General features: G+C 45.6%; 3 long non-coding RNA genes across 5 annotated transcripts; 1 reads left to right on the top strand and 2 right to left on the bottom strand.

Annotated features, from left to right (window-relative positions):
• Positions 1-929: 929 nt before the first annotated feature.
• LOC101688316 lies at positions 930-4,270 on the bottom strand. Of its 2 annotated transcripts, none has more exons than XR_001181238.2 (3): positions 3,926-4,270; positions 3,353-3,674; positions 930-1,299 (listed from the first exon to the last, which is right to left on the bottom strand). It is a non-coding gene; the product is annotated as an uncharacterized LOC101688316 (long non-coding RNA). The 2 variants fall into 2 exon arrangements; XR_200262.2 differs by having other exon boundaries at positions 930-1,310.
• A 2,553-nt stretch (positions 4,271-6,823) lies between these two features.
• Positions 6,824-20,463, bottom strand: LOC106006906. Its single transcript, XR_001181234.2, has 3 exons — positions 19,681-20,463; positions 16,926-16,995; positions 6,824-7,235 (listed from the first exon to the last, which is right to left on the bottom strand). It is a non-coding gene; the product is annotated as an uncharacterized LOC106006906 (long non-coding RNA).
• Positions 7,617-13,981, top strand: LOC106006905. Of its 2 annotated transcripts, XR_006608513.1 has the most exons (5): positions 7,617-7,748; positions 9,794-9,881; positions 12,438-12,525; positions 12,911-12,997; positions 13,225-13,981. It is a non-coding gene; the product is annotated as an uncharacterized LOC106006905 (long non-coding RNA). The 2 variants fall into 2 exon arrangements; XR_006608512.1 differs by having other exon boundaries at positions 12,438-12,997.
• Positions 20,464-21,127: the final 664 nt, after the last annotated feature.

Consider the following 21,127-nt stretch of genomic DNA (forward strand, 5'->3'; position numbering starts at 1 on the left):
TATCTTATTTTGAAATAACTTTGAAATTACTGAAAAATGCATTAGTAGGACAAAGAACTCTTGTTTACCATTTATTTATAATATAGAAATATTATATGTGGAGTATAACATAACATGATATAATATTTACCAGATGTACTTTTTTATTCTTGTTCTACATGTGTGCATACATACTTTTTTCCTGGATCATTTGGGAATAAGTTGCAGACAGTATGACCGCAGACCCCTTAATATTCAGTGTTTATTTCCTAGAAACAAGGATTATTCTTTCACATAATCGTGGTATGAGTAACAAAAGCAGGAACTTTAAGATTAACACAATATTATTTTCCAACACACAGTCTGATATTCAAGCTTTGCCAGTTACTTCCCCAAATTTTTTCACAGAGCAGGCCCCAGTGAAGGACACTCATTGTAGTTTGTTGTCATATTTCTTTAATGTCCTTTAATCTAGAGCAGTAAACCTTCCATTGGTGGTTTTTTTTTTTTTTTTTTTTTAAATAACCTCAACATTTTTCAAGAGTACAGAGGACTTGTTTTGGAGAAAGGCTCTCTTGACTCTTTTTTTTTTTTTTTAAAGATTTTATTTATTTATTTGACAGAGAGAGATCACAAGTAGGCAGAGAGGCAGGCAGAGAGAGAGAGAGAGAGAGAGAAGAGAAAGCAGGCTCCCTGCCAAGCAGAGAGCCCGATGCAGAACTCGATCCCAGGACCCTGAGATCATGGCTTAAGCCAAAGGCAGAGGCTTAACCCACTGAGCCACCCAGGAGCCCCTGGAGAAAGGCTCTCAATTTGGATGTGACCACTATTTCCTTATGGTTGGATTTGGGTTGTGCAGTTTTGACAGGAGCATTATGTGAGTGATGCTGCGAGCTTCTCAGTGCATCTCATCAAGAACCACATGATGTAGGTTAATTCCTTTATTAGTGATATTAACACTGATCATTTGGTTAAGGTGGTGTATTTATTTTCTAGGGTTACCATAACAAATTACCACAAATCATGTGGTTTAAAACAACAGAAAAGTTTTCCCTCATAGTGTGGAGGCCAGAGTCCAAAACCAAGATGTTGTCAGAGCTGTACTCCCTCTGGGAAGACTGGAGTACAAGCCTTCCTTGCATCTTCTGGCTTCTGGTAGCTGTTGGCATTTCTCATATCTTCTTGGCCCCTGTCTTTACGTGGCCGTCTTCTCCTCCTCTGTTGCCTTCTCCTCTTCTGTTTCTTATAAGGACACTTATCATTGGATTTCGGGTCCAAGTAATTCAGGATGATTTCATTAAATCTTTAACTTAATGATACCTGCAAAGACACTTTTTCCAGATAAAGTCATATTCACAGATCCTGGGGGTTAGGACATAAACATATCTTTTAGGGGCATCATTCAAGCCACTACAGGTTGTGCCTGCCAGACTTTTTCACTGTATATTTATTCTTTACCCTTTAGCATTAGGATGTAATTTATGAAAGATACTTTGAGATGATGTAAATATTCTTTCTATTCCTCATCAAACTCTTACCTATTAGTTTTAGCATCTATTGATTATTCTTGCTCAACGGGTGATTTTCTAATTGCATTTTTCCTTCCACATTTATTAGCTGACATTCTTTTATAAGAGCTTTTTCTTCCTCATCCTTACTTCTCTCCCTCTTTCCTCTCTTTTTTGAATATATCAGTGTAGACTAATTTTATTCAATGGATTATAATCTATTATTATTATTTTATTTTCATATTCAAATTTTCCCAGATGTGACCAGCAAGAGCCCTGTCAAATGAAGTTCTGTGTTCTTTGACATGACTCCCATCATTCTTTGGGCAATTTTCTACTTTCTGGCACAAGAAAATGTTCTGAGTTCATTTTATATTTTCCTCACTCCAGCCCTGGGATCAGTCCTTTCACCAAGGACCCTCGGTTTCTTTTAGTGGGGAATAGTATTTAGAAATCAAAATCTGGGTGTTTGAGAAATTTTTCTAAATATTGTGTCTCTATTTTATTGGCAAAGAAATAAAAACTGTAGTGAAAAATGAATCTGACCACAACAACTGTTGAAGAGGATATAGATCTACTGGGATCAATCCTAGTGGGAATAAAAATGATATATCTAATTTGAAAAGTTTGGTGCAACACTTTGACATGGTCTCATAATTACGAACTTAATCATATTCTTCTTTCTAGAAATATAACCGAGAGGTATCTGCTCAAGGGAAATTATTTCCTATGTGCTCCATGAGACGTGTGCAAGGATGTTCATAGCTCAGTACTCTCAAAAACAAATTCCTTTCTAATGTGGTCTGTCTTGGTCTCTGAGGTGCAAGAGAGTGCTTCAGCCTCACCCTCATATTCTAGAATTCTCTCAGTGGCGTCTTAATACATGAACAGATGTTAGTTAGTTAGTTGTTCTTATGTGGGAAAGAGAAGTCAGAAACAACCTACATTGCCATCTTGGTGATGTCAGTCCCTGAGAAGCTTTTTAAATAAAAAAAATTTTGAACCCTACTTCTGGAGACTGTAAGTCAAAGTCCGTGTCGTGTGTGTGTGTGTGTGTGTGTGTGTGTGTATGTTTGTGTAAGGTTTCAGGTAATTCTGTTGCATAGCAATGTGTGGGAGCTACTGCCCTAATGCATTTAAACCATGATTTAGTTTATACTACATTTTTCAAAAGCATTTTTTTAATCTAAAGGAATAAATAATTGCTTTATACCTTAATTACTGGAAACCTAAGCAAGTAAAAACTATAATCTGAAAAAAATACTAGGTATCAGTTGTCAGAGATAAATGCCTAAGGTAGAGAATGTGTTCCATGAGGTAAAATAATTATTGATTACAAAATCAAGTCAACTTAGACTCATGTCTCAATAAAACTACATTCTCAAGGGATAAATTAGAAATTTTACTTTTAAATTGCATTCCTCTGACTATAATCACTCTCCCTCTCTCCCTCTCTCCCTCACACACAGACACACACACACAGACACAAGAATGCATCACTTTATGGGAAGAGGTTCCGGGAATACAAGAGTTTTCACAATAGAATAGAAAAATCATCTATTTCAATATCCATTGCTTGGCTACCTTCAATAATAGATAACTCAGAGAAGGAACAAAATTACTCCAGTGAAGCCAACTGTACTGTTGAATAGCTTTATCACATTTTGATATTGAACGTGAAAAAGCATTTTTCCCCATATGAAATTTTGGGTTAATCTTTTTTTTTATTTCTTAAAAAAGAAGGAACATTCCAAGGAACTAACATTTATATCTTGAGGAAGAATTTCTTGTTCTATGTACAGATTACTAGTATGAATACTGAAACTTTAGGTAAATTCGTCTTGGTAAAAGGGAATACAATATACCTCCTCTTTCAGATGGACTTTCTTCCTCCCTGAGAATCACGTAAATTTTGAGAAAATTCCCCATGGACGCAAGCACTATCATTCTTATTATCAGCAAATAATAAGAGTTGTCATTTCTGAGTATGGCGGTGTCTCCTCATCCACAGTTTCCCGTGGCTTCAGTTTCACAGGGTCAGCCCCGGTCCCGAAGCAGAGCGGCCCGGCGCGCGGTCAGCAGTACCTGACGTTAGGTTGGGCACCGGTTGTTCCCGGGCTTCATGTCACCACCTAGGCGTTTTATCATCTCACGTCGGCGCAAGAAGGGTGTTAGTTCAGTAAGATACTGTAACAGAAACCACATCCACATAATTTTATTACACCGTATTGTTATAATTGTTCTATTCCATTAGTTATTAGGTAATATCGCTATTATCTCAACGTGCACAATTTGGACACTGAACTTCATCCGAAGTATGCATGTGTGACTCTGTACGTCTGGAGCAACGTAGTAACACAGGGTGTGGTACCCTGCGTCATCTCAGGGGTCCACGGGGTCCTGGACTGTGTCCCCGCGTCAGGGTGGGGACCACGCACCTCCGGGAATGTTACGCAGCGTCGCTATTTTGCAAACGAAGAGAATACGTGGAAGCCAGGCAGAAGGAACAGAACGGCCTCGGGGAAGCCGACGGTCGTGCCCCGCAGCGGCGTCCTGTCCGGGTATCGACTCGGGCGTCGTGCGTCCCCGGTTCGGCCTGAGGTGGGCGAGGCGGGCGCACAGTGGGACTACACGCAGCTGTGACGCGGCGCACCCACCACGGACGGGCCGGCAGAGCAGGCCCCTGGACCCAGCGACGGGTCTGCGCTGGTCTGAGTGAACTGAAGCAAAAAAGACGGTTTTTTGACACTTCCGGGGAAAAGTCGACCTTCCGCCTTCTCTAAAATGGCGCCGCCGCAGCCATTTTCCCCACAGGGCGGAAGTGCGACAAGATGGCTGACGCGGTAGGATAAGGATGACGGGACATGTTGGACGCGGAGCCAAGAGTAATGCGGCCGCACCGACGCCGCCCTGCGTCTCTGGAACGGCTCACCCTGGCGGTGGGGGGGCGTCGTCTGAACTTTTTTTTTTTTTTAAGATTTTATTTATTTATTTGACAGACAGAGATCACAAGTAGGCAGAGAGGCAGGCAGAGAGAGAGGAGGAAGCAGGCGAAGGCAGCGGCTTAACCCACTGAGCCACCCAGGCGCCCCGTCGTCTGAACTTTCTGATGACCTCGTCCAATAAATGCCCTACGTTAAGCCAGCTTGAATGAGACCTTTCGTTCCATCTCTTTATAGCGTGTCACACTCAATTCCATGGCCTAGCATGGTCCTGAGCTGCCTGGACAAGGTGTGTGTGTGTGTGTGTGTGTGCGCGTGTAAGGTGCTCAAAACCATGTGGTAACATGGTGAACGTTTTCAAAAAGAAGAAGGAAATGGTGTATGACCATACACCCCAAAATGTCGACTAGGACAGGGTTGGCCCACGTCCTTCCCGCCCTTCCCCGACCTGTCGTGGGCACCACTTCGAGGCAGGGTAGGCCAAGCCACCCACATAATTTTGTACCTTGGCGGGTAAATCCTTTTCCCACCTCACTATGTGATGCTCTGTATAGAGATCACTGCGAGATGTTCTATGTATAATACGATGTCCATAAAAATCTCCCCAGTTTTGGACATGCAGGTTGCTTACAGCTTTTTACTTTATGGAGAACAGCGCCGTGCATGTATACATGTATGTGCATGGATGTATCTGTGTACATATGTGCATGTGTGTACGTGTAGGTATGTATGTGCATGGAGGAACATGGAAGGACATACACAAAACATCATGCCGGCAGATGCTTTCCTTAAGGCCTCTGCATCTCCTGGGCCAGAACCCGATCAAACTCCGAGAATTAGGTCAGGTTGGGCTCTGCCTGCTGCATGTCATTGTTGTAGGTATCTGTGTATGCAAATCTGGTGTTATTTACTGTGCTAGGTTAAAAAAAGGGAATAAGCATCTTAAGGTTTTTGCTAGAATAAATAATGATGATTTGAGATAACGTTTGGAATCCCTGGTTAAAATGCAGAAGATGACTGCTAGGTGGAAGCCGGTGGGGACCCATGCAAACAAAGCAGTAACACCAAATCCAAAAGGAAATACCATGGAGGTCCAGCAATAAAGATTGCAAGCAGAAATAATCTTTTTGTACTGAGATGCTCTACTCAATCTGCTTTGTTTAATTAAAAGAGGGGCAGAGGGAGAAGCAGACTCCCCACTGAGCAGGGAGCCCAACCTGAGGCTCGATCCCAGCAGCCTGGGATCATGACCTGAGCCGCAGGCAGAAGCTTAACTGACTGAGACACCCAGGTGCCCTGTGGGTACCCTGTGGTACCACAGCCCTGTGGGTCTGCTTTTTGTACTGAGATCCTCCCCTGAACTACTCAAGCAAATGTGTTTGGCCACCGTCCTCAGAAGAGGTTACGCCAAAAGAGGGCAACTCTTTACTGCCCCTGAGAATCTGTCGACTGCACTGCTGGGATAAGAGGTCTCTGCTGGCCTGGCCTGCCCACTGGCCTCCCGTGGCTCCCCACGTCTGGCCCAGCATCCCCCGGTAACTGCACAGCTTGAGCACTTTTCTGTGAACTTAGACACTGTCTCTTGCTAGCCTGAGATTCATTTAGATTTATCTCTATTTGCTATAAATAATTAAAAGGGCCCTGAGTGGTTATTCAAGAGTAGTGTCCAGGCACTTCTCCAAATCTCCTTCTCTTTCTCAGCCTCGTTTAGGAACTGAAAGACTGGCGAATTCTTGACTAGACGTCCCGTTCTTTGGCCCTGCTAACCTTGGTCTGCAGGTACACAGCTGCAGCTGGAGATCTTGACATCTGTGTCTCAGCCCGGGTCCCAAACACAATTTCTTGACAACTAGCAAAAGCATTTAAGCTGCACTCACAAGAGCATTAAAAGCAGAGCCAGTTTGTTCAGTGGGTCTGGTTTCCCGAATGAGGGAATCCTTCTTTGGCAGAGTGTGAGCTGGCTCCTGACAAAGAGGTTTCATGTTGCAGAGCCAGAAGAGTGCATAGTAGTGACTTCTGAGGAGAGTAAAGAAGCCTACGTATTCGAAACCAGCCCAGTAAGAGGGGATCTCCTCAGGGGGAAGTTAGTTGAGTAGATGCTCACAGGGAGAGGCTGGGGCATCCGTCTCTGCAGAGAGAGTGTGAATGTCGATGAGAAGTGAGACCTGTAGGTCCCAGAGAGTGGGGGTAGGGGGCACAGGGGAAGATGAGAGCCACCAACAAAAATTAGGCCCGGGAAAACAGACAAATGCAATCCCTACCTACAACCCTCCTGTAATCACTGCACAGATAAGCAGCTGGTGGAATCACTTTGACTGTAACGACTAATTTTTAACATATATCTCTGGCTGAATCCTTTCAAAGAATACAGAGATACACCAATGCATCTTTTTGTTACAAATTTTGAAATATTTTAATTTTCAACCAGTGGTTTTAGTATTATTTTAGACAGTGCCTTAGAGTCTCCTTTTGTAGCACTTTTCTTTTCCAAGACTCCAAAGTAATGCCCAGAACATCCCCCGGAATTCAAATATGGTGCCATGCCAAAGCCTACTGTAGGATTTTGTCTTGATTCGTGATAGTGAATGTCGAATGTAGATGGACGCATCCTCTTCTTTTCTGACAAAGCAGCACCACACATGCGACTTGTTTACAAGCTCTTTCAGGTCCCCAGAAGGGAAGCTCCCCGAGGGCAGGACGAGCCTGGGGCATTTGTGCTCACTGGCTTCTCTTGGTGGGTAAGCACCTGCTCGCGCAACAAAGGATACGTGCTAATGGATTTCCTGTACCCTTAGAAGTGTATTTACTGGAAAAAAAGAGGGAGAAAGAAAAATTTTAAGTGGAAGTAGAATAAGTAAAATAAATATTACAGGGTGAGAACCCGAGTGAAGTCCCCACTTAAGGAAATTTGTGCTTAGCACCCAAAAAGGTAGGCAGCTGTTTACAAAGAGAGAGAGAAGAAGTAGAAAAGTCTGTAGCATGTTTTCTCTTTTCAGAATTCCCCAACTACAACATAGTACCTCAGATTTTCCTGAGGGGCTTTCTCTGCACTCTCCAGTTACCCGGTGAGTACCGTGAGCACCATCACTAAAGGAGGAACCTGGTGCTTCTACTTTCTGAAATAGCCCTGGCACCTCGTGGAGATGAAATTCTGGGGCTTTCAATTTCCATGTGGTAATAGCCCTGCGCACATCAAGCCTGACAGACTGTTTATGGGTTTTGGCAGCAGAGTGAGGTCTGTGCACAAGAAGGGCCCATGAGGGAAACTCCACAGAAGAATCTGGAGCGAGAGAAGCCTGGCCTTGCTGGGAAAGGGCAGGTAAGGGAGCAGGAACCCTGGATGCTTGCTAAGGAAGACGGCAACCGAGAGAGAGAGCCACTGCTAACCCCCAGGAGCACTGCTGGCATTCGCCCTCCCCCAGACAATGGGGAAGCCCGCGGTTCTCCTCACAAGGACCTCCCTCAGGTCCTCAACCCCGCTGTTTGCTCAACAAATCTTCTGTGAAGAGAAAGGTCAGATCCTTAGTTAGCATCATCAAGAACAACTCAGTGGATGGAAAAAAGCCATCATATCCCACAGCAATTATGGGGCCCGAGGACTTCGGTTGTATTTCTGAATGAAAAGTGTATTTTAAGGTGGAAATACACTCGGCATCCTTAGTCCCCTATAAAAAGGGGACAATAGCATTCCTTTATGCCACGCAAATGTATCAGGATTAATTAATGCTTTTAAAGTGTGGACTTGAAGTCAAAATGATTTCAACTTGAACCAAATGGAAGGCTTTTCCAACAACAGGCATATATCTATCTTCTTAACTACTAAGCAATTTCCCTTTTTTCTCTGCTAAAATTTAAAAACCTTAAACATCAGAATGTTTTCAAGCCCACTCTGTAACCCTAGTTATTGACGGCTGAAACAGTGCTCATATAAATACTGCAAGACTTAGTAACTTCTTGCAGAACCTGCTTCCTTAGGGAAAAGTGCTCCTTGGCTATTTTAAGCAGTGAGTTGCCTGTTCTCTGAGAGAGTCTACTGTCATAGCAACTGATTTGCCAGAGAAAAGCAAGAAAGTGCCTTAAGTCAGAAGTGCTTTTCCTTCACCTTCGTTTGGCAATCTTTCCTTGGCTTTTAGAATTAAGTTTTGTGACTCCGATATCTATCATGGAAAATGTCAGCTAATCAATGATAATTCTGTGGCAATTTTTTAAATTTCTGAAGTGCCAGATTGAATGGATCTTCAGATGCTATGGTTGAGCGCTACAGGTTGGGAAAGCTCGCCAACCAGAATACCAGAAAATCATGACAGATGCATGGGAAAATCAGCCTTGCGAGTCTATGTAAATATACCCAGAAAATTCAGATTAAAACAAAACAAAACAAAACCCAGATCTGTCAGAAATTTAAGGCTCTGGATTACCTTAATTTAATTTCTTTTATTTTTAGAGAGAGCAAGGGCTCATGTGGTGGGGGGTGATGGGGGGGAAAAGACAGAAGGGGAGAGGCGGGGTGGGGAGAGAGAGAGAGAGAGAGTATCTTACGCAGTGTGGGGCCCACTGTGGGGCTCTATCTCTGACCCTGCGATCATGACCTGAGCTGAAATCAAGAATCAGACACTTAACTGACTTAGCCACTCAGGCACCCTGGATTACTTTAATTTTAATGACATTATGGTTAATCTGATCACATGTGGAGTTATAAACTGAGTTTCATATTCCAAAAGAGTCAGTGAAACGAAGTCGCCCACATACAGACACAGGCTAAAGGGGGAACCGAAGTTAATCCTTCGGGTGGAAATGATTGAGTGGCGCTCAGTCAACAAATGACAAAACAGCCAGCACAGGGTGGGGATGTATGAAGTCCCTTGTATAAGAATACAGTTAAAAAAGGTTTCCTGCATGACAGCTGAATTTTCTTAAGTTACAAAGTGTTTGTATACATGACCATGCACAAATCTATATATCCACCAAATCTGTTAGATGTAACTTTACCTCTTTAAAAAGGGAGGGGGGGTGTTAAGAGAAAAGAAATGCACATCTGAAATCACATCTCTGAAATCCTCAGGGTCCAGAAGTATTTTGTAATTTTATTTTTTTTGGCTCTTGGGTGGGTAAAATGGTAAATATACCTTATCATGTACAAACACCCCCAGTTTGGTCTGGGCAGCATCCTGTGATAAAGCGAACTGATATTTCAGCCGAGGAACGTATGAAAATTCACACTGACTGTGATCCATGAGGATCCAAAATAGCCTCAAGTCAATTCAGGGCAGGTTGTGTTGCTAAATGAGGTTAGGTCCGGCCAGGCTTTGGTATCAAATGAGTTATAAAAAGTCTTTCATTTATCAAACCTCTTTGGACTTCCAGACTGGCGCAGAAGGGAGTGACCCTGCGTGCTTCCTGCAATGACCAACGTGCTTCTCCGCCTCGACCCTGAGCGGAGACGGGACAATAGGTGAGTTAAGGAGTGGCAGAGCTGCAGTAAGTTAGCGAAAGGAAATAGTGGTATTTGGAAACATCTGCTTTCCAGCGGAATATTCTTGATGTTTCGAATGAGAACAGGAAGCTGAGCAGATGGAGGAACTTAGCTGAGCTGTGTGAGTCCCAGCGTTGTGTCGCCACAAAGAGGGGCGATGGGGACGCTCTGCTCCGCAGCTGTGCGGTGAGAGAGTGAGATCTGAACAGTGGAATACGTAGCCGTGATGGGTGGGCTCATGTGACAGGCACGTTCATGCAGAGGCTAAGACTACGGAATTCCGCATCACTGAGCGGACGTCCTGAGTTCAAACTTGATGCTATTAATTGCTTAACCCATGTCTCACTGTCCCCATCTGTGACAGGGGCGAGTATTGTCATCAGGTTGTTAGGAGTCACCCATCAGCTAAAACCTGTCAATACTTAGCCCAGGGCCGACTGCATGGTTAGCAATAAAAAATAAAGTTAACTGTTTGCTACTGCAGGTGAAGATATAAATACCTCCCTCATCCACCGTGTTTAATCAACTGCCGGGGGGCTGTGTGGGATTCCATACGAACTCAGGGTTCTCACCTGCAGCTCGCCTCTGATGGGACCGCTCGGAGCAGGGAAAACACACAGGAGAGGTGTCTCTTGAATAAGGAACTTGCTTCAGTTACACATTAACACAGCAAGAGGGGGGTTTTGTTGTTAAAGGAACCGACTTGCCTGCTCTGACCCACTGCCCTGACCTTTCCACTTGCTTGTGTGTGATTGTGGTTTTAAATCAACCAGTATTTTAGGCCCCAGAATTCTGTGACAACCAAGTCCAGAAAACTATTTATTTTTCTTCTATAGTTTTCTGAATTAATCTAATTTCTTGGTTGTCATATCTCATAACTCACAGCTTTCCATGCATTGAATTCTGGGCTTTCTCTATCCCCTTCACATAAAGCTACAAACCTGAAGACAGCCGGCTTTCCTCTTTCTTCCCCATAGCTTATGCAGCAAAATGAATCCACATACTTTGCTGCCTTTTGTTTTCTGTGTGTGTGTGAAGTAAACAACTAAACTGGCAAAATCTCTTGTGAACTTTCATAATTTTAACAACTTCATCCGGCTTTCCGGGATAATTGATTCTAACTATTAGGATTGTGTTTTCCAAACAATGTTCTGTATATGATATATAAAATCCATATCCTATATGCCAGGGAGGAATTTCCTGTAGATTTGGCAAAAATGCCATTCTGTAATACTGTTCTACGGGTTTTTTTTCTGTCCAACCATGGGCTTCCTCTCCTACTGTTATTGTTCCCATTATTTGAAATAAGTTACATTCTTTTAAATATAATTGTGTATGTTTATTAACATATTCCTGCATTCACTGAATTAATATTTACTGATCATGTAAATGAGGAAAATATGTGTTGCCTTCTATGTGAAATGCAAGGTCGTAAAAGGCACACTTTTGGTCCCCTGGATGCTTATAACCTGGAAGGAGAAATAAGACGGGGACACATGTAACTATGTATTAAGTAGTGCAGAATATGTAAATTTAGGTTTTGGTACCCCGTAGGTCAGAAGAAAGTAAATAAACTTTTAGAAGGGCTGGTCAGGAAGGGGTTTTAGGAGATTTGGGATGTAAATTGCATCTGGAAAGGTTGGTTGGATTTCAACTGATGTAAAAGAGGCAGAAAAAAATGCCTTTCACCGAATCTCTGAAGAAGAAAATACAGGATATACTTAAAAGAGGGTCGTAATTCAGATGCACCGATTGTAATATACTTCCTCATTTCAGAGATATTAGGAAGTGGGCATAAATGTACAAATTAAATCAAGAAAATATAGCATTTAGTTAATTTGGCTGGAATGGCAGATTTCCAGAAGGCAAAAACTGACAGAAAAATCTGGAAAAATAAGTAGAAGCCAGATCCTGGGCACTCTCGAATGCCAGGGGAAGTATGAAGTCTTGTATGTAATTTGCTTCCAGATTCTTCTTTTCTTCTAATCATAAGCTATTAGAATTGAGGACAAGACCAGCTATACTAGTCTTGAAACATAAAAGTCTAAATTCTGGAGTATTTATTCAAGCGATGTCCTTCAAACTCTTGGTCCGTTTTGGTAGGCACTCCCATTACAGACTTCTTTTTTGCATAAAGAGATACACATTTTACATTATTTTACTCATGCGCTAGGCATCACGGTGTCAGTAATGAACAAGACAGTCTCACCCTCACATGCTTATGGCCTGGCTAATGAATTTCCAGCACCGTCTCCCCCTTCCCAGACACCCATGTAAGATTTGGCTAGCCTGTCCATCATTGAAGATACTCATCGCCTCTGATGTCTTGGCCTCGTTTCTCGTCTGTGGTTATGATTTCCTGCTTGCTCTGCTGAACTGTGACTTCTTAAATCCCCACACCCTGTCTTAACACCTACGGGACTGTTTCCCACCGAACTTTTTTTTTCTTCAAAGCAGAACTATTCACAAACGAGCTTTTATTTTTAACAGCATCTCCGTAATTATATTACTAAAGGAAAAAATTCTGCATTTCAGATTCCCTCAAAGCCAGCAGGACCACTGCATGAAGAAGGTGACGGAACACAGATGGCGTCAGACATGTGCCAAACGTCCCCTGCAGAGGGTGATTATAACAACAAATGCACGTGGAGAAAACCTCTATTTGGTCTTGCAGCTCAGAATAGGATTTTTCATTTTCTTGAGGAATTGGCCCCTTTGCTGTGATGAAAGGTCCCTGTTTATCCTTGATAATATTTTATCCCTGATAATATTCCTTCTTGTGGAATCTACCTTGTCTGCTTTTAAAGAGCTGTTCTAGTAGCCTCCAAGGTGGTTTCCAAGGATCCCCACCACCGGTATAGACACTCTTTATGGTCCTCTCTCCCACTGTACCACAGTGGGTCTGTGTGGCTAATAAAATATGGGAGAAGTAAAGTTATTTCCCTTCTGGGATTACATGATAAAAGTCTGTGACTTCTGTCCTAGCCGTCTCTCTTACTCTCTCTCAGAACACCTCCTCTGAGGGAAGTCAGGACAGGAGCAGCCCTGTGGAGAATCCAAGCAGCGAGGTGCGGAAGCCTTCTTCCAGTCACCAGGTAGGTGGGTTCTGGATGCAAAGTCTCCAGACCCAGCCAAACCTGACACCTAGACTGAGGGAGACCATGAACAAGAACACCCCGCTAAGCCACCCTGAAATTCCTGATACACAAAAACTAGGAGATAATACATGTTTATTGTTTCAAACAGCTCCATTTGGGATAATTTGTTACACAGCAATGGGTAACTTATACACTCAGCTTTCCTTTGATTTGTATTTCTGTAGTGTTTTTGAAGGTCCTGAGAATGCCCTCAAGTTTGATGATTGGCCAGAAGGACTCACAAGACTGAAGAGAAGGTTATAGATAACTGAGTAAAGCAGCAAAGATATTTTCACTGGGCAGAGTTCAGACACAGTCAGAATGGGCTTTGGAACCTTTCATCAGAGGCCACACATGACGTGCTTTCTCTCCAACGGTGACTGATAAGAACATGTATGGTATGTGTCTACACAGGGAATCCTGCTGGAGCCTCGGGGTCCAAAGTTTTTCTGGTGTGCTGGTCACATGAGCATATCTTGCTGTGCAACCAGCTGTGGCAACTGAAACTCAAGACCTCCACAGTGAAACTAGGTGCATCACTTAATTTTGATATTTGTGCAGAGAAACTTGACAAGCTAGTCCAGTCCTGCCCATTTTTCCACGTATACTCAAATAAAATCGTCATCTGACACCTAAGGGCCTGTATCCCCAGTGGTTGGCCAAGGGTCATTCATGGTTCCAGATTCTTCTGGAGATATGCAAGGAATAAACAACTAGAGCAGTTTTGTTAACCCTTTCCTTTCCACTAAGGTGGCCCACGTCAGTTAGCATCAACTTCTAAATATGTTGATGAATGAGTCTTCAGAAAATTCTAGCCTCTAATCTTCCAGCTTAGGCCCCCAAAATTGTGAAGCAGAAACAAGCATTCCCCTCTATGCTCTTGCAGAATTCCTGATTCACAAAAAATTATAACAAGTAATAAATGACTATTGTTTGAAACCACCAAGTTTGGAGGAAGTATGTTATACAGCAATAGACAAATAACACAGGGTAATATTTTCTTGTTTCTTTGCAAACTGGCATTTTAAAAAAAAGGATTTAGCTTATTTATTTGAGAGAGAGAGAGAGAGAGAGCACAAGCAGAGGGAGGGGCAGAGGGAGAAGGAAAAGAAGATTCCCTCCCCATTGAGTGGGGACCCCACAAATCTGGCCATTTTTTATTGGACACCCAATGCAAAATTTATGTTTCGGGACACTGGATTTTGTTGTATTTCAGTAAATAGTGTTAGATTTAGTTCATGGTTCGCTAAGTTACTATGAATTTGTAAAATCCTTTTGAGGATTGTTTCTGTTAGGGTGAGTCCAGAGCAGCCTTTAGCTTTGGGCTAATTTATCTCCACTGCTAAACTGGTAACTTTCTCAACACTGTTTCAGTGTTTTGTTTGTTCAGCAAACCCTTTTGGTAAAGGGCCATATGTAATATTTTAGGGTTTACCTGCCTATTTTTGCTGATTTTTCTTTTTGTGTACTTTATAATTTTTTAAAAAATATAAAAATAATGCTTGGTTTGCAAGTTTCTAAAAACCACCTGTGGGTTGGAATTGGCCTGTGGGCTCTCGTTTGCCAACCCTGCCTCATCTAATGGCCTTTGCATTCCACTCTAGAACATGAGTCATTCCCAGCCCCGTATGAGTTCCAAAAACTTTTCTGCTTACTCATTCTCCTGGTTCTTTCCCCACCCCTGGCACCATGGCTTCTCTGACCTCTGATCTCTCTCTTTCTCACTCAGTATGACTGCGGGCTCCGTCTTGGTTCCCTTTCCCCATGTCACAGCCTGCAAGGGCCTCTAGAAAGAAGCCGCTTCCTTGATTGCAGACGTCACCTCCCGTATTCTTCGCCTCTCTACCGTCACAGGCTGGGTTTCCTGTGATTTCTTTTCTAGCTGATTCAGGTGGGGGGTTAAATTCAGCCCCTGTTACTTTATCTTGAGAAGAATCTTCATTCATTCTGGAATTACGTTATTACCAGTTCTCACATTTTTATTTGCATACCTATACTTACTCCTATGTGTTGGTTTCTACCTATAATGAACATAAATTTCTAACTATTTTGTTCTGTTAATGTCTTTATTGTTAAACACAGAACCATACCCACACACATGCACATCATCATAAATGCCATCCTAAAAGCTGGATGTCAGTGACCTTAGTCCTACCAGCTTTCTAGTTGGGACAAATCTTAAATCATCTAGCTGCTGTGGGTCCAATTGTAGACCTGCATGGAGTTTCCCTCTTCAACATCCTTAGGAGTAAACATATACTTCTGAAGGACATGTTCCACTTTTTAAGATAGCCTATTTCATTCTTGGACAGTAAATAATTGTCAGACAATGTGCATTATAATGAGCTAAAATGTAATTCTTTATAACAATGACTTTTTAATTTTTACTGAATTTGTGTTTAAACCTATATCCAGAGGACCTTTTCTTATCAACTCCTTCTAACCCCTGTTGTGCATTTTTTACTCAGTTTACAGATAGGTATCATGCTAGGCTCTGTGCTGAGCTTGGGCTTCTCTCACCAAAGAAGAAAGGCAATGTCTCGGTCTCATGCATTTTTTAGTCTGATGGCAGAAATGGGAGTATAATAAGCAATTGTGCAAATACGGGCAAAATTACAGTGTGCTGTGTGCCATGAAGAAGTGTGGTGCAGTGACACTACACAGATGAACACTGATCTGATCAGCGAAGTTAGGGAGTACTGTCTTCAAGGAATATGGGTGGAGATCCAAAAACCAAGTAAGAGATAATCTGACAAAAGGGGTGAGAGCTTCCAGGAAGAGAGAACAACCTTGCCAAAGGTACTGGGGCAAAAAAGAGGAATTGGTGTTAAATTTAAATGCAGGACTTCTGGATAACCTTCCTAAAAGCTTCTACTTACTCAAGGAATGAACTCGATCTCAGAAATCTCACTATGTAGCCAAACACACATTTCTGATATTTTGGGGATATTTGCAGGGAAGCAGATTTTATTTTGCTGTTAAAATACTTTGGACATCCTTTGCTGTAGTATTGTCCCCACCTTAGGTTTTGTGGAGCTCCAAGCTTATACTTTTAAGGCCCTCTTTAAGAAAAATAATACAAATGTTGGATACAGAGTTAAGTATAGGGCTTGGAAGAGGTCCTTGCAATTGAGAGGCCCTGACCTGACGCTACATTAATTTCAGGGTAAATAAATCTACCCCCTGCCTTGAGCTCTTCAAAGGGTGCATAACCACTAATTGGTAATGTTATCAAGGGAGTTCAATATGTTGTGTTGAAATCTGGACTTGCCATACGTCTAAGATTACCCAAATGCGAAGATTTTGCGTTTACTTGGCTCTTAAGTTTGAGAAGTGAATAGGTCCGAGTTTGACTTTTTGTAATCTTCACCGCCTCCCCCTGCTGTTTAATAGCATGAATTATCTGACAGCCAAACAACGGTGCCATGTTTGGGCTGAGTGTGGGTGTGGATGTGGGTATGTATCTTAACAGTTTGGGGGGGGGCTGTTCGTTTTTGAGAGAGGTTTGGTGGGAGGGGCAGAGGGAGAGGGAGGGAGAATCTTCAGCAGGCTCCATGCCCGGCGGGGAGCCCCATGTCACAACCCTGCGATCATGATCTGAGCCAAAATCGAGTCTCATGTGGAGCTGGAGCCACTCAGGCGCCCTGTGGTATGTTTCCTTTCAGTTCTTAGTTGAAAACATCTGAAAGTTAAATGTCACCTCCAACCTCTAGCCGTTTGGTTTGTTCTAGCACCTAAATCTCAAGCCGTAGAATCTGAACTTAAGCGGTTTGTGAATCAATGCCCGGGTTTGATTCCCGAACTGACCAACATGTGTACGTGGTGAACGTATCAGGAGTGGCCCAGAGATGGCACCTCCCCCTGCCCCCAACGAGTCCCCTCATACCTCATCCTGCTGGGAAGAGGAGGAAATGGACGCTTCAGTGCGTGGCTCTCTTTGCCGCCGCGCCCACCATCTGTGTCATGGACAGAATGGAAGAGGACGCATCACCGATAAACTCATCACCTCCCCGCCGAACTAACACAAGCAGACACAGAACCCTCAGAATCAGGTACGCTCGGAATCATTGTTATAAAGCAGGGACAGCCCCAACAACGAGAGAATAATCACCGCGGCCCCATGACTTGGGTGCTTTTGCGTTCCCAGGCGAGCTGTGTGGGCAGGTCATAAAGCTCTTAGCAAACGTTAATTAGAGCTCGGAGGTAGGTGAGTTCCATGGCTAAAGTTCCTGCCATTCTGGTCACCAGGAAAGGAAGATCAGGTGAGGCTGAGTGGTCACTCCGTGGCCTCCTGGTCATGGCATCCGTGGTGGCTTTTCCGGTCTGTCAGGTTTCTGGGAATCTGACTTGTTAGCAGCTCTGCCGGGCCCTGCTCCCTCGCTTGCAGGCACCTGGGTTCCGTGCTAATGTGTTAATGTCGGTTCGCTGCCACAAGGCTCAACCATGTCAAGTCTGGACCTGTTGACTTCTTTTGGAGTGAGTCTGTGAGGGACATCTCTGAGCCCAGGATAAGAGTCCTGGAGGCAGGTAAGCTCCATGTGAGGCCTCGGCAGGAATGATGGGCAGACAGACAGCGCTCTTCAGTCGGAGACCACAGACTGCACATGACTCCACATTGGTTTAAGATTTTTCTGCTTTACTATCTAAAACAGTTCAAAAATGTATTTTTGCTATTTACATCTTTTTAGAAACTACCACTACTTTCAAGAAGAAAAATTTTAGGGCTAGTAAGGGAATAAGAAATAAAGTCTCCTTGAAGATATGTGAAGACTTGGAACTTCCCTGTCCTGGTTGTTCCCTACCCCACTCAGAAGTCTGGAGTGCTGTTGTGCCCCCTGAGGATGGGGCGCTTCTTCCTTGGCCTGGGGACTCCGGGATCAAGGATGACCTAAATTCAGTCTCGGCCAGTTTCCCAGACACCTGTAGTTTCCATTAATATTATCCATGCACACATACATTGATGCGATCTGCCTCAAATCTATGTGATTTATTTTGTCCCAACAATCAGAAGAAGAGACAATATTGTTTTATTAGACAAAGAGTGATTACCCTTTATTTATCCTACAACAACCCTTTTCTAACTCCAGTGGCTTCCATTAGGTCTGAAACTCTGGGGTGCAGAGAATCAGCCTCAGGCCACCGAGACGTCACATGTACAGTTTTGAAAACTATGATTCGACTCCTTCTCACTCCCCTTGGCCTGGTCTCAGTTCTCCTCATTTCTTAGTCCGTTTTTTCCCTTTGTGTTTTCACTGTCTATCTCTAGGCCTCTTCTCTTTCACTGATGTCTTAAATTATTGAAATCAGAATTTCACATACACATTCATCTTTCATTGTGGTTTTTGTCTGAGGGTACCTAACAATTTACCTTTATGCCTTTATGCTTTTTAAAAAACGTTTTGTGTATAAGAATTCCCAATTGATGGCTTTTTCCCCCTTTTTTTGATCTAATACATTGATTTAGAAAAGGTGACAATGACTCCTGGTGCTCTTCTTAGATGTTTTTTTAAAGATTTTATTTATTTATTTGACACAGAGGGAGAGATCACAAGTAGGCAGAGGCAGGTAGAGATGGGGGGGGGAGCAGGCTCCCTGCTGAGCAGAGAGCTGATGTGGGGCTCAATCCCAGGACCCTGAGATCATGACCTGAGCCGAAGGCAGAGGCTTTAACCCACTGAGCCACCCAGGCACCCCCTCTTCTTAGATTTTAACTGATTGCTCAAAATTCATCTCCTTGCAGGTGAAACATTTTCCCCTAAAATTCTGAATTATTCTTACATGATTGGAAGGTCATTCCTTCATTCTTCTTTCTGCTTGCCCTGTCCAGTCCTCTCCGCCATGAGGTGACACTGTACTCCCTGGGAAGCCCATGTTATGAATAATTTACCGACAGACGAAACAAAAGAATCGTCCTAAGACATGTGCTTGGCAGGACAGCTTCTACCGGTATGGGCTCTGGGTGCTAACATGGGGACACTGCCCTTGTGGGGACAAAGGTGGCTGGATTGGTGTCTCAGTTTGCTAGAGCTGACAAAGTACCCTTGACTGGGTGACAGCTGGCAGAGCAGGCAGAGGGCGAAGCAGGTTCCCCACTGAGCAAGGAGTCCCATGCAGGACTCGATCTCAGATCCTGGGATCACAGCCTGAGCAGAAGGTAGACGCTTCATGGGCTGAGCCCCCCATGCATCCCAGGGTTGGTTTCTTTTGAGGCCTCTTTCCTTAGCTTGTGGGTGGCCCTCGTCTCCCTGTGTATTCACACTGTCCCGTCTGCGTGCACTGTGCCCTGTCCTCCTTTTATGAGGACACCAGTCATTGCACGAGGGCCCACTCCAGTAACTCCGGTTAGTTTTAATGATCTCTTTAAAGACCCTCTGTCCAAATACAATCAGGCTCTGAGATACTGGAGGTTAGGGTTTCAATGTAGAAGTGTGGGGGCGAGGAGACAGTTCAGCCCGTAACAGTGCATTATCAACCCGTCACGTAGATGCCAGATGCCCGACAACAGCAGCGACCTCCGAAACAAAGCCCCAAACCCTCCGAGTCTGCAAAACTCAGCCTGGGGAACCCCAGGAGGGCCCAACGCTGCAGGCCCTTCTCTGACTTTACAGACTCTTCCTAACACCTGTAAACAAGCCACTTACCTGATTTCCAAGCAGCGGCGGCAGGTGTGCGGAGGAACCGCCCGCCAGAGAACAGCCCTGCGAGGCGCGCGGGGCAGCCACAGCTGCAAGTGGCTCCGGCCGACCAGGTCTTCGAAGGGCAAACGGCGCGTCCCTGGCCGCGCGGCGCCCCGACAGCAGACAAGAGCAATGCTTCCCGGGTGTCAGGAGCAGGTGACGCGACCGTCAAAGACCCAGAGCAGAAGCCCGTGGAAATTTTCTCATTAAATACAGTGAAAATCGGGCACTGGAAGGACACGAGCTTCGGTCGTTAGAGAAATCCACGGGCGCGGACTGAGAATGTCCCGGGTCCGCTGGATAAACGCTCCGCCTGCAGACGAGGTCCGGCTTGGGATCCGCGAAGATGCCGCGACAACCCTGACTGCGAACAGGGGAAGAAGCTCGGGGCCTTCCCGCCCCAGGGCCCCCCAGGGGAGACTCGACCCCCGGCGAGGCTGCGGGTCGCCGCGACTCCCGATCGGGCCTGGGAGCCCTGCGCGTCCGCCGTGGTTACGGGCCCGACCCCGCGCGCCGCGGACCGGCGAGTCCCAGCCTCGACGACGCTCCCGCGGGGAGCGCGGTTCCCTGCCCCGGCTTCCGAGCGGCCGCGCCGGACCCTGCGATGCGATTCGTGGAAGCGCTCACCGCAGCGGGACGTTCATCCCCGGGTGTGGGCAGGTCGCCGTGTTCCGGGGGAGCCGGGCCTCCAGAGCGGCCCGGTCCGGCCCCGGGGCTCCGCACGGCCCCGCACGGCCCCGCACGACCCCGCACGACCCCGCACGACCCCGCACGACCCCGCGCTGGAACGCTCCGTGCGCCCGGCCTCACCGCCTCCCGCTCGCGTTCTGGGGCTCGTGCCTGCGGCCCCGCCGGTCCTGTCGCGCCGCGCGGGGCGTCTCACGCGTCCCCCCGACGGTGGGCTCCGCGCCCGGCAGCCGTCCCTCCCGCGGCAGACGCGCCCGTCTGCGTTTCCCGCTTGTTAGGGCCCTCGGGACGTCTGCGGGCCGCGCACCTTCCGCGGGGACCCCAGCACCTCCTTGCGGTCACCCAGACGGCTGGGCTGCAGTTAGGGCGCCGCGCGGCGTGGGTGCGGCCGACGGTGACCCGCGCTCGGGCTCGTGTTGGGGATGGGGACACCCGACCCTCGCGTTTGCAGCGTCCGCCCCTCCGGGGCAGAGAGTCGGGGACGCCGCGGCCGGCCCTCGCTGGTCGGTCGGAAGCTTCCAGCACGCGGCCGGCTCCGGCCCAGGGGTGCCGTTTGGCCAGGAGCGCGGAGCGGCCTCTCCAGCTGCGCAGGGCCCGCGGGCGGCGCGCAGCCCCCAGACCGGCCGCCTCCAGCTCCCTCCCCGCCTCCAGCCCCCCTCCGCTCAGCCGTCCTCTCTGCATCTGCACAACATCTGCACAAACCCCGAAACAGCTGCGAAGTCAC

The sequence above is a fragment of the Mustela putorius genome, unplaced genomic scaffold, assembly GCF_011764305.1.
Source record: "Mustela putorius furo isolate JIRA1106 unplaced genomic scaffold, ASM1176430v1.1 tig00000992_pilon_pilon_pilon, whole genome shotgun sequence".
NCBI lineage: Eukaryota > Metazoa > Chordata > Mammalia > Carnivora > Mustelidae > Mustela > Mustela putorius.